This window comes from Eriocheir sinensis, chromosome 3 (assembly GCF_024679095.1).
Source record: "Eriocheir sinensis breed Jianghai 21 chromosome 3, ASM2467909v1, whole genome shotgun sequence".
NCBI classification, from domain to species: domain Eukaryota; kingdom Metazoa; phylum Arthropoda; class Malacostraca; order Decapoda; family Varunidae; genus Eriocheir; species Eriocheir sinensis.
In genome coordinates this window covers 10,032,088-10,046,186 of record NC_066511.1, presented here as the reverse complement: position 1 = coordinate 10,046,186, position 14,099 = coordinate 10,032,088, and the positions used below count along the sequence as shown (strand labels likewise).

Genomic DNA, 14,099 nt, shown 5'->3' with positions numbered 1-14,099 from the left:
TTCAGTAATTAAACTCTTGGGTCCTCACCTGAGACCCCTAATTGGCCCTTATTAGCATCATTCACACGGCCTCGGGACCCCCACCGCCTTCATTAAAACCAGTCCTCGGGCCCCCACTCGTCACTCAAGTCCACTATTGCCATCCATTCCCTATACCTGCCTCATAAGATACCCCGAGACCAAGGCCCAGACCCCCAGAGCCCCATCCATTCCTATTATCACTTATGTTCCGCTGGCATTCCATTCCTTATAGCTGCCTCATAAGCCAATCCCATCCACCCCCATCCACCCCCATTATCACTCATGTCCAACAGGCCGTCCATTCTCTACTTGCCTCATAAGCCACTCCCAGGCCCCCAGAGCTCCATCCCCCCCCTCCCCCCCCATTATCAGTCATGTTCTCCTGGCCGTCCATTGCTTATAGCCGCCTCATAAGACACACCCCTCAGGCCCCGACCACTAACCAAACAGCCTCATTAAACGCTTCCACTGACCTCGCATTCTCCGCAACACGGCCCTCGTCTTGTAGATCATCAACCCCACCTCCATCACTACACAAGGAGGCCCATTCGCATCCACTTTTATGGCTGGACCACGCTCCATCAACCTCATTAAATGCCTCCACTATCCTCGCACACCCGACCTTACTCATACTCATAATACGGCTTTCGTTCCCCATGTCATCAGTCTCCATTATCATCACTAAAGAAGGACTCATTGGCTCCACCCTTAGCCTCCGACCACCTGCAAATCACCCTTTTTAACCCGTCCGCTGCGATTGGCACTGATTTTAGCCTTCACTAGTAGCCTGGAAACATATACTCCCAGGTCTTCCTCTGTCTCTGTGGTGGATAGAGGAGTGTTTCCCATGTGGTATTGGTGTGCTGGATATCCCCTTCCAAGGTGCAGGACTTTATATTTTACTTCATTGAATTTTAACAGCCACTTTTTGATCCATTTCTGTAGCTTGGTGATGTCTTCTTGTAGGAAATCCGCAGTCAAGGGGTTAAAACGCTTTCACTAAATCATCGTTCCTTGCGAAGCCGATCTAACCGATACTCATAATACGGCTTTCGTTTCCCATGTCATCAACCTCCATCATCAAATCACCTCATTATCTCCACCCTCAGCCTCCAAATACCTTCAAATCAGCCTTATTTCAACGCTTTCACTAACTCAACATTCCCCGCAAACCATATTTTACTCAAACTCATGATACGGCTTTCGTCTTCCGTGTCATCAACCTCCATCATCAAAACTAAACAAAAAGGTCTCATTATCTCCACCCTCAGCCTCCAAATACCTTCAAATCAGCCTTATTTCAACGCTTTCACTAACTCAACATTCCCCGCAAACCATATTGTATTCAAACTCATAATACGGTTTTCGTCTCCCATGTCATCAACCTCCATCATCAAAACTAAACAAAAAGGTCTCATTATCTCCACCCTCAGCCTCCAAATACCTTCAAATCAGCCTTATTTCAACGCTTTCACTAACTCAACATTCCCCGCAAACCATATTGTACTCAAACTCATAACACGGTTTTCGTCTCCCATGTCATCAACCTCCATCATCAAAACTGAACAAAAAGGTCTCATTATCTCCACCCTCAGCCTCCAAATACCTTCAAATCAGCCTTATTTCAACGCTTACACTAACTCAACATTCCCCGCAAAACAAATTGTACTCAAACTCATAATACGGTTTTCGTCTTCCGTGTCATCAATCTCCATCACCATCACTAAAGAAGGACTCATTGGCTCCACCCTTAGCCTCCAACCACCTGCAAATCAGCCTTATTAAATGCTTTCACTGACTCATCGTTCCTTGCAAAGCCGATCTTACTCACACTCATAACACGGCGTTTGACCCTCATGCCATCAACCCCCAACATTATTACTAAATAAGGCCTAACTGGCTCCACCCTTAGCTCAACCCTTAACCTCCAACTACCTTCAGATTAGCCTTATTAAACTCTTGCCCTGATTCAACATTCCTCACAAGTCCTATCTTGATCACGGTCATATCACGGCTTTCGTTTTCCATGTTATCAACCCCAACCACCATCACTAAACAAGATGGACTCATTGTCTTCGCCATTAGTTCCACCCTTAGCCCCTAAACACCTTCAAATCAGCCTTCTTTAACGCTTTCACTGACTTCACATTCCACGCAGCAAGGCCTACCACGTCTTATAGCTCACCTTTCCAATACGTTCTTATATTTATACCTACTACATTTTTTTTTTTTTTACAACAAAGGAGACAGCTCAAGGGCACAAAAAAAAGCAAACAATAATAAAAAAAAAAAAGCCCGCTACTCGCTGCTCACAAAAAAGAATCCAAAGAGGTGGGCGAAAGAGAGGTCAGTTTCACCTTTCCTGTACCATGATCACCTCACAGGAAGGACCTTTTGCTTGACCTCCATCAAGCTAACCACACGTCATTCTGTATACATTCATTTTATCGGCACCATCATCATCCCAATGTGTAAATTTCTACCTCGGTCTGTTTCCATGTCACCTCAAAGTAAGACGAATCTTATACTCATACATGGAAGTCATATCTATTATAAGAACATAAGAGCATAAGAACATAAGGAGACTACAGGAGGCAGGTACCTTTTAACAATCCACATCATCTAACACATGACTCTGCTTCCACTCCTAGCAATTCGTCTCTAGCACTCCTTGCCTCCCTCGGTCTCTCCCTCCCTCCCTCCCACTCACAACACGTCTCGCAACACCTATTCATTACACGCTCCAGAACAACGGCCGCTGCATCACAACAGTCTCTGAGTCCTCGGCAGCCGCGCGTCGCCACCAGCCAACCGCCGCCACCACTACGCCACCTCCTCCACTTCATCATCATCCACTCATTCCCTACAGATGAGACCATAAACTACACCACCACCACCACCACCACCACAACCACCTCCACCAGCACCTCCTCCTCGAAACCACATCACTCCCCCCTCCCCCCCCTCCACACACACACCTGCCTTCCACCTGCCTGCTACTCCAGCGTGTCTTTACGTTGGAGACGAAAAAAAAAAATACTTAAGAGCGCTACAAACTATAATATCACCGTTTTGCTTCCTTTCCTTTTGATGATTTCTTTCTTTAATATTTTCTTAACACTTCAGACGATGCTTAAGAGTGGAAATGACATGATCACCGCCGCTATGATGAAGCAGTTTGAAATTTCTCTTGTTTTTTTCTCTCTCTCTCTCTCTCTCTTCTAATCTTTCTCTTCTTCCACTATCCCTTTCATTCATTCATTCATCATTATCATGTATTTACGTTTTCTCTCCTCTTTCTCCCCTCTTTTCATTCCCACCATCACCTCCTCCTCCTCCTCCTCCTCCTCCTCCTCCTCCTCCTCCTCCTCCTCCTCGTCCTCCTCCATCATCATCAGTAACACGTAAGGGCCTTGAGGTAATGATAGGGAACACACGTACTGAATCTCGCGACTTATTTTTCCCTCCCTTAATCTAACGCATTCCTTCAACTTTCTCAGGTGTGCGTGCGTAAAGGTAAGTAGGCATTCATTAGTATATTCATGCAGGTGAACGTCTCTTAGTTTTCTGCTCCCCTCGACCGAAAATAATGTAAATATACCTGACATCATTTTCGCTCTTTTTGATGCAGTGTTTACATCAGGCAAGTCGTGTGTTGCTATAATAATAAGTTGAGGAATTTTCTTTTTTTTTTTTTTTTTGCTCCTGCTCTTCACCTCTTCGTGTCGGCTGTTAATTATCTTAGCATCATCGCCACTACTTCGAAATGCTGGCTTTATTACTTTAACGGAGCATTCAGGAGCAATAAGTAGCGGGATTTTATTATTATGTTTTTTTTTTTTTTTTTTTACGCCCTTGCACTGTCTCCTCTGCTGCAAAAAAAAAAAAAATCAAAATAGTAGTACTTGTCCATGGTTATCTCTTTTTTTTTTTACTCTACCGTTTTGCACGTCTTCTCTCTCACATCATTATATTGTTACTACACTTTTAATCTGCATCTTCTTCATCGTATCTTTGTCTATTGCATCTAACTCTCCCTCTACTCTACACCATCATTATTATTTTCATTATACTCTATCACATCGTCGTCATTTTGCTGTTACTATTTTTAATCCGCATTTTCTTCTTTTTATTTTCGCAACGTTGCCAGATTATCGTATTCACCACATCGTATTTATAATTTTTAAGCCTCAAACTCTCGTACCTGCACAAATAACGATAGAAAATTAAAGTTAGCGTTAAAGCTGTTATTTATTGATGCTCTTTTTTTTTCCTTTTTGTCATAGTTATCGGTCCGAAACTACGAAAATACAATGCCATGAGTACGATAATTTTGGCAACGCTGTATCTTCGTCTAATGCATCTAACTCCATCTACTCTACGCCCTCATTATCATTCTTACTATGTAGCTTCTTAATTGCATCATCCCGAAATTGACCTCTCTTTCGGCCACCTCTTTTGATTCTTTTTTTTTTAGGAGCAGCGAGTAGCGGGCTTTTTTTTTATTATTGTTTCCTTTTTTTGTGCCCTTGAGCTGTCTCCTTTGTTGCAAAAAAAAAATAATAATAATAATACTCTGCATCTACTTCGGATCATTATCATTATTGCTACTCACCATCTTCTCTTTCACATCCTGCGCTTCATCTACTCGTCATACCATTATTATTGTTACGCCGCATCTTCTCTGCCACACCACCATCATTATCATCATTAGCATCTCCATCTGCGTCTTTGTAATCAATTAATTCATTCTTTTACGCATAGCCACTTCTCCCGAAACTGCTTCTTTTGTTACTTTTTTCTTTGCCTTTCTATTCATTTGCTTCACTACTTATTGACAGGAACCTTTATTTTTGTTCTTGTCATTCTTTTAATTGATTGTTTTTCATCATCGCCGCCACCGTCATCATCTTCATCGTTATCATTATGCTTCTCATCACCACCACCACCACCATCATCATCATCATCATCATCACTATCATTGCCATCATCATTATACTTCTCGTCCTCACCGTCATAATCATCACGATCTTCAGGTATATAATTAACACCAAAATCTTATTATATACAACTTCCAACCATCATTCCTTTTTTTTTTTTTTACATCCTCAATCCATTTTCCATTCTGCCACGACTCTTGGTATTTTATTTTCAACACAAAAATCCTATTACTGCGTCCAACAGCTTTTCCGTTATTTTTTTTCTTCTCCTTTCCACATTCCTTCCTCATTCGCTTCTTGTAATAGTAGTAGTAGTAGTAGTAGTAGTAGTTGTTGTTGTTCTTGTAGTAGTAGCAGTAGTAGTAGTAGCAGTAGTTGTTGTTGTTGTTGTAGTAGTAGTAGTAGTAGTAGTAGCAGTAGTAGTAGTAGTAGTAGTTGCTGTTGTTGTTGTAGTAGTAGTAGTAGTAGTTGTAGTGGTAGTGGTAGTAGTAAAAATATTAGTAGTAGTAACATCAACAGGTTATTACTATCAACATCAGCAATTACTATCAACATAAACTTTTACTGTCAACAACTATTTTCTATCAACATCATCTATAACTATCAACATGAACTTTTACTGTCAACAACTATTTTCTATCAACAACATCCATTACTATCAACATCAACTATTACTATCAACAACTAGTATTATTAACATCAATTATTACTATCAACATCAACTATTACCCTCAATTTCTAGTACTGCTACCCACATCCTATTACTACCCTCAACATTTCTCTCGTTTTCCTTCTCTTCCCACTTTCCTTTCTCGCTCTCTCGTTATACTCTTATTAGCACCAAAATCGTGCTCCTACTGTTAACAAGCTTTTTTTTTCCCCTCCTTGTACACTCACTTTCCTGACTCGCCTCTTCATGTACGCACTCTTATCAACACCAAAATCATGACAACCTTTCCCTCTTTATTTCTCTCTTATATCTACTTTCCTTCCCGCTTCCACTCACTACAGTCACATTTTTTCCCTCCTGTTCCAACTTTCCTGGCTCACCTCTTGATATAAATAATCTTATCAGCACCAAAATCCTTCTCATATTACTGTCAACAACCTCTCCCTCTTTTTTTCCTTCCTGTACCCACTTTCCTTCCTGCCGCGACTCATTGCCGACACACGCTTGGGAGGGTCGAGGGGCGCTAGCTTGCCGTGACGCCCAGACCCACACACTTTCAGGAAGAGGAAAAAGAATGTACGTGATTCCTTGCCGTTAAGGTTGACTCGTAGACCAACACGGAGGGAGGAGGGAGAGATGATTTGAAGCCCTCTCTTATATTAGCCCTGTACTCAGCCCTTGCTCAGCCCTTACTTGGCCCTCTATCATCCTTCATCCGCTCTCACTCACCTCTTTCTCTCTCGGTCAGCCCATTTTCGTTCTTTTTCTCTTTCTCACACTCTCTCTCTCTCTCAGCCTTTATTCATTCTCTCTCCGCTCTCACTTCTCTCTCTCCCTCACTCAGCCCTTTCTCCCGCTTCTTCTACTCTTTCTCTCTTTCATACTCTTCCTTTACCCTCTCATGCCTCACTAAGCACTGTCTCGTTCCTCACTCAGCTTTCCACTCAGCCGTCACTCAGCACGGCGTCGACGTAAGGCAAAGACCAGCACCACCACCACCCTTACCTCCACCTCCACCACCACTTCCACTCCCTTCACCACCTCCTCCTCCACCACCACTGGAGCCTTTCACTACCCACCACGACCAGCCACTCACTCTTGGGGTTCAGTAAAGCAAGAAAAATTGTATTGCTTTCACTTCCACATTTACTGAATTTCTTGTTTCTATATAACTTATTTTTTCTTCCTCTTTCTTATCTTCGGCGTCCGAGATGATTTCCTTTCACCCAGCTTTCGTTTAACATTCTGACGTTCTCCATTTCTTGCGTTGAAAAGACTAGTGACGTGTTATAATGTTAAGCACAGTGTTTCCCTCAGTATGGGTTAGCTAGCGTTTTGGTCTCTCCTCTCTTCCCCTAAGTCAAAATAATAGTACACAAGTCCCTTTACTGGTGACCTTTTTTTTAAGCCACGAAAATAATACGCACACCGCTTATCTTCGCCCGTCTTTTCCATCCGTGCATTTTTAGGTAGCAATAAGTATCAGTCCGTATCAAGGTCAAAAATAAAGATAAGGTTCTACGCCTCCACCGTCATTGTGCACATAGGCCTGTTGTATACCCAGACTTTTTCGGGTCCCAACAACTATTTTCCAAGGCCACATAGGAGATATTTCGGGTTCTCAAGAGTGTTTTTTTCTACATCCATGCTGCAGAAGTCTTGCCAAATTATCATTAAGCCCATAATCTACTAACGGAAATACCAACATCACCTCTGAGAAAGCCTTATCAGATGTGGGTGTGCGAGCTCCGAAATGCTCGAGAATATGGGCCATAATACCAAGGGCCAGTTCGACAGTCCAACACTCTGTCATTGTAAGCGCCCAAACCAAACCATATCCACTACACTGATCCGCTATTTCTACTCATTACCTGATACTAATAAAGAGATTTCCTGTGTAGTTTCCTAAAATTCCCTCCACCTTTTTATATCAACTAGAGCTACAAGGAATTTTCGTCGTATTTTGTGTTTGGTTGGGAGCTCACAAACTTGCAGTATTGGACTATAAAACTGGCCCCAAGACCCGCGCCAAGACTCCTCCTAACAGTAACCGCGACACACAAGAGGAAGGCAACACGTGTTTGATGAGGAGGTGCGGATGACGGATCATGGGGAGGGGGTGAAGGAGAGAAAGGGGAGGGGAAGGTAAGGGAAGGGGAGGGGAGGGTAAGGGAAGGGGAGGGGACGGGAGGGGACGGGATGGGAAAGAAGGGAAAACAAACATTATTTTATACCTTGGGCGAACACTTGCGAGTGTGTGTGTGTGTGTGTGTGAGAGAGAGAGAGAGAGAGAGAGAGAGAGAGAGAGAGAGAGAGAGAGAGAGAGAGAGAGAGAGAGAGAGAGAGAGAGAGAGAGAGAGAGAGAGAGAGAGAGAGAGAGAGAGAGAGAGAGAGAAAATAACATAATTCTGCCACGTTTATGAAGGGATAGATAGAGTAAAGGTTTATGGAATAGGAAAATAAATCATGACAAAAGAAACTAGAAAAGAAAAAAGACGAAAGGAAGAAAGCCGAGTGTTTACAAGTAGAAGAAGTAGCGTGTTCAGGATTAGAGGTGGGAAGGAGGCTGAAGAGGAGGAGGAGGAGCGGGAGAACAGAGATGGGAGCAGATAGCATTTACAACTTAGACGAGGGAATGGGGTGAATGAAGGAGGTTTATGGCACAATATGGGAAAGAGAGGGGGACTGGGAAAGAGGAGGGGATAGGGGGGAAGGGAAGAGAGGGTAAAGGGGCCATTACACTGGGCAAATTTTCCGTGGATCTTCAGTCAAACCACGATTTCCGCTGGCGTGGTTCTCATTTCCGTGGTTTTCTGACGTGTCCACGATCTTCCGTAGCTACGGTAGATTTCACCGAAGGACGACAGTATTCATAATCATCATCATCAGCATTAACAAGAAACATGAAGAAGAGGAAGAAGTTACACCCTACTGCCCCTATACATTCGCTCAGCTATGAGTGTTGTTGCCTGGACCAAGGCCTCCGAGGTCACTTTAATTGAGAAAATACTGGACATGCCTTCTTCGTCTTCTAGACGTAGTTCTTGCAACAGCTGCATCACTTCACAGCCCTCATCGCTTCCTGCAAGCCATTGCCGCCTCCACATTCTTTTATTTTTGCGTTGCTCGTATAAGTTGAGTAACACTTTGAGTGAAAACGGGGGTGCAAACAGGGGCGTCAGGCGTCAGCCATACTTGTTGTTGTGAAAATTGGAAGACGACGGTAGTATGTCCATGTAGGGAAAAATCGACGATTTTATGATTGAAGATCCACGGAAAATTTGCCCAGTGTAATAGCCCCTCAAGAAAGGAAATTCGTCAGGTTCTTGAATGACGCCCAGTAAAGACAGCTTTCAGTTCACTCCTGGCGCAATAAAGTTAAGGCCAAAACCCCAATGGTGCAGTGGTTAACGTGCCTAGTTACATCCGCGGGTCCGAGTTCGAATCTCGGTCCCCAACTTTACCAAGATAGATCTTTTCGACTGTGCGCTTATGTTATTCTTAATCTTTTGGAGAGAGAGAGAGAGAGAGAGAGAGATCTATTGATACACAGATAAAAGAAAAGACAAACACGCACGAACCGAGCAAACACACAATCACCCAAACAAACAGAAGGAAACGTAAAACAAAATTAATCAATCAAACTTTACCCCAACAATATCAACACGAACCAAACAACGATAGAAAAAGGAACAAACGAAACACCCAGAAATCAACTCCCCCAACTCCCCGTCTGCCCTCGAAAGCCACTGACTGACTATTGTTTTAGGAGGCAAATGGAGCAGTTCCGGAGCATGGTGGAGGCGGTGGCGGCGGCGGCGTAGGTGACAGGGGTGGTCTGATGCGGCGCCCATACCTTGCTTGTATACAGTTAGTCCTTTTGCTGTCTGGTGGCCCGAAGATCTCTACTACGCTTATAAAGAGGTTAGTCCATTGCGTCTCCATTATACAGTTATATCATGAAGTGACCGCAGAATAAGTGTTTCTCATGCATGCTTCAAAATGTTCGGCTTGCTGTAACACTCCTGCAACCTCCACTCGCTTCGATCTGTAACCATTAAGGAACGGTGTGAAAATGACAGCCTGTGTTACCATTGTAATCTGTTGAATGCTTGTGCTAGCTGAAGATATGTTGATCTATCACCACGTTATGTTATGGGCTTTATTTTGTAAGTTATGAATGACTTAGAACGATTTTTGGTGGCGTTAAAGTAGACTCATTAAATTTATCTTAATCGGTTGTCTGCTTCCTATATAGTCAAGCCATTTGTTTTATTCTGTGAGCTATGAATGGCAGAGCGAGTGGTGGCGGCGTTAAACTACCCGTAAAATGTGTAATAATTCTACTAAGCTGCTTACTTCTCCATAAGATACGACAGTCTGCTCCCAGCCACGCCGTCCGTTTTATTCTGTGGGCTATGAATGGCACGGAACGAGTAGTAGTGGCGTTAAAGTACTCGTAAAATGAGTTATCTGCTGTCTGATTTCCCTCAAGATACGACAGTCTATTCACAGTCATGTTGTTCGAGTTACTTTATGAGCTATGGATGACTCACTCGCGGCAGAAATCTGTTCGTCATACTCTGCTGGCGCTCTTCTCTTCATTAACCTTGAAGTGAGAGTCTGGCGGAGGAGTGGCGGCTTGAATCGGCCACTCGTTCACCATTCACGCCACTCGTCTCAATGGTCGGAGGAATCAAAAAGTGGAGGCAATGTTTTTTGGGTTCAGATTGCATCATTTTTTTTTTTAGCCTGAACAAATTTAAGGCTTTTTACAATTTGTCGAGAACGAAATGAACCTCACTCAGTCCTGTTATTCGAACTAATTCCTCGTCCACGAAACCATATCCTTTTATTACGTTAGCATCATATACGTCATTGTTTCATGTAACAGGAAAGAAAGAAAGCTTAATCATAATCTCTCAGGAGTAAAAATGAACCCCACTTCATCCTTTTATTCGATTCACTTCCCGGCCGGTTCATGAAAGAATATAATTTGTTTCAAACCTGACTGCGTTAATATGTGATTTAGCTTCAGCAGTCATTGTTGTTTCAAACTTACACACAATTACAGTCGTCATTCAGCTTAATTTCACTTTACGAGACCGAGTAATTCCCGGGTAATTCCTCCATTCAAACCACACCGTCGATCCCCATTATCAAACTTTCATCTCGCCGCCGCCACCGCAGTTTCCCCCGACGCTCCGACGCAGCGAGACTGGGTCATATCCACATTTCTAAGCCTAAGCACACACATTTTACAAGGCTTTCGTAGGAGTTACGGGCATTTCCAGGGGTACTTTTATGACCCTAATGGTAATATGACCCTTTTTCTGTACGATGAACCTTTAAAAATACTGATTAGAACTAGATTAATTTCCTTTTTTAATGGTAATATGACCCTTCTTCTGTACGATGAACCTAAAAAACACTGATTAGAACCAGATTAATTTCCTCTTCGACCTTTGGAAATAGATGTGATGCGAGAGGGGGAAGCGTCTGAGGATACCGATCATTACCACAACACTCAGCGCGGCGATGAGTAACGACGCCACATAGTGCAGCAATGGAGCTGTTGCGGCGACCATCCACGAGCCGACTGCTGTTTGTGGAGGCTGGCTGTCTGCCCCTCTCCCTCCCACCCACAGCCGATGTTTACGACTTATTAGGGCGTGAACGATGCCTGGAGAGGACGAGACGAAACGCTCCCTCCCTCCAGAGTCATGTGTCTGGGCCGGGGAGGGCGGCTCGGCGAGGTGTGGCCGACATATGTTCAGACCTGTAGCAAGCGGCGGGTGGTGGTTGTGGTGACGGTGATTTACCTTCCGTCCTCCAACTTTCTCGCCTCTCACGTGTTTTGGGGTTACGAGTTTTCTACTGTTTACTGTTTCATTATTATTGTTATTATTATTATTGTTATTATCATTATTATTATTATTATTATTATTGTTGTTGTTGTTGTTGTTGTTGTTGTTGTTGTTGTTGTTGTTGTTGTTGTTGGTACCAGTATTATGTAATTAGAAGTTCTCTTGTAATTTAGTGGCATTAAAGTATTTTCTATGTGCCGTTTTGGGAGAAAAAACGTTTCAAGCGATAAATATTTAGTCTCCTAATGGACCAGAAGGAGAAATGGCTATGGAAAGAAATTACGATAAGTTTTTTTTCACTTGCTTTTATCACTTGGCCTCACGCCTTTTATGGTAAGGAATGAAGCGTCACACCTGGACATCACCCTCTCGCAGCTTCAAGGTCACTGCGCTGAGCTCAGGTGTGATCCGCCGGTTGTTAAAATTAATTAAATCGCATTCCATTCACAGGAAAGGCACAGGAGCTTTACCAATCCCAGTACTTTATTATTCCTTCCGTCGATTACTTTAATAGCAGGAACGTTATGATATGGATTGATGAAGAGCAATATTTTCATTACGTATAAAATAAAACTTAACGATAATACAGCGGTGGCTGAGTGGTTAACGTGCCGGCGCAGCGAGGACGCGGGTTCGAGTCCTGCTAGCCACATAGCAGGGATTTTTCAGTCACCGCCATATGCCGCCCTGAAGACCACCTAGTTACCCGGACTCTAGATAACTCTAAATAACTCAAGATAACCTCTCTAAAGAGAGGCTCAGAGATGAGCTCCGGAGGGCAGCATGAGCCAAGCAATTTGGCGCCACAAGAAACACTTGCCTGCGCCAGAACGGGCTGGGCCGACCATTAGTATCCACCAGGAAAGCCTACAGCCTACAGGCGCAATAGGCCAATATGTATAAAAAAAAATCGGGTTTATTAACATGTGACGTCTTTTATTCAGCATCACGTTAAGAATATAAGAAATCGTAGTCGAAGGCTGTTGTAGCCAAGTGCTCGCCAAAACGTTTCAGTCCCTGGAAAGATGGAGCTGCCACCTCGCGGGAGGAAGGGTCGCGGCCTCCATGGGTCGCGGTGAGCTCCGCCCCGCCTCGTGATTGCTGGGGCGGCGGCGTCCTACGTACGTCAAGGCCGCCCCGCCGCCCGCACACCCCGCCACCCCTGGGTCGTGGCCCCAAGACTCGTCCTTCGCATTAGTACAATCCTTACGTCACGCGCCGCACTTCAGTTTTAAACATATTGTAGCTAATTACAGTAATTATGTAATTAAATCCAGGAAGCTGATCCCCCTCACAAGGAAATAAACTTTCGTAATACTTCTAAACGAGTGTTTTCCTGTGCGCTGCTAATGCAAAGACGTCGAATAATACCTTTATGGCTTCCTAGTTGAATAATATTTTCATAGTAAGGTGTGTGCAGGTGCGGGGCGCCAGCCACTTCCTCGGGATACGCGGGGCAAGGTCGTTTTCCATCCTTCTTGTTTCCTCCTTTTCCGTCAGCCTCAAGGTTACTCACGCATTGGCGAAAGGAAAGAAAGGAACAATGAACAGGATAATCCCCGGTCGTGGTGCCCGGAATTACTTCACACCTCTCACGGAGAAACAAGTGCCGGCGCTATTTTCTTTAATCTACTGTATTTATTGTATTTAGGACGGAACGCAATGGGTTTCTTTCTGTTCCCCTTTCTCTGTCGCAATCTCTCTCTGAAACTCTGAAACTTTACAGCAACATTTGATTAGGCGTCATCGGCTGTGAAAATTGCTGCCAACACTTTCCAGCCACAACAAGAACCATTACTGAGGACTTTTACGACCAGTTTCCCTGCAGAGTATCTGGGTGACGGGAGCTCTGCAGGTTATTCGTCTTCTGGGGGAACGGATTAAGCTTGTCGGTTTTGTCCACAGAAAGTTAGCGTGTTATTGAATGAGGTGACTCGACGAACACGCGTTTTCCAATAACATCCGTTGTTTTATGCACGCGTTATTTGATCACCATTCGATACGTGACTTATTGCCTTGTCGAGCATCATTGGTGTATGTCGGGTAAATGAGCCTTTCCTATGCCAGTTACGGACCAGCTTGCTCGGTATACACTTTTGTTTGTGTCTGAAAGGCTCGTGTATCTCATCCGTGGCGTGACGAAAAAAACGAGGAAAATATTTGTGGTTGTACCGAAAAAACTTTCATCACGAATATTTGCAAGTGTAATTTCAATAGTGTATATAACGGAGCCTCGTGCCCGGTGTAGCGCGGCGAACGGAATGTGGTCAACGTAAGTGGCGAGGAAAAGATGCTGACAGCTTTGTGTCTTCCAAGCATGAAGGCACGCTGGCGGTTCCGGAGCAGAGAAAGAACCAACATTGCGGTGGAGGAAAAGTGTGTCAGGGCTTATCAGGCGTGTCTCGGCGAGCAGCGGAGTTCCACAAGACTGGTGTTTGCGCCTTGAGTAGCAGCTTTCCACTAGGCTTAGATATAAAAACTAAGGTCAAGGGTTACAAGAGATTACAACGTTTTCTCATTAGTGACCAAAGTTCGAGCGCCCAACCACCAGAGCAGTAGCCAAGGCATTTTCAGTTGCCACAGCTAGACTTTTAGGCCTCT

General features: G+C 44.0%; 1 long non-coding RNA gene and 1 pseudogene across 2 annotated transcripts in view; one reads left to right on the top strand and one right to left on the bottom strand.

Annotated features, from left to right (window-relative positions):
• The window catches only part of LOC127004887 (uncharacterized), a 142,183-nt pseudogene that overhangs the window by 53,196 nt on the left and 74,888 nt on the right, over positions 1 to 14,099 (bottom strand).
• The window catches only part of LOC127004918 (uncharacterized), a 135,876-nt gene that overhangs the window by 71,685 nt on the left and 50,092 nt on the right, over positions 1 to 14,099 (top strand). Inside the window, exon 4 of one of the 2 annotated variants that reach the window (XR_007758109.1) lies at positions 9,401 to 9,555. The exons of the other annotated variant lie outside the window; for it this stretch is intronic. This is a non-coding gene — a long non-coding RNA (uncharacterized LOC127004918). The remainder of the gene's footprint in view (positions 1 to 9,400; positions 9,556 to 14,099) is intronic. 2 annotated transcript variants of the gene reach the window in all.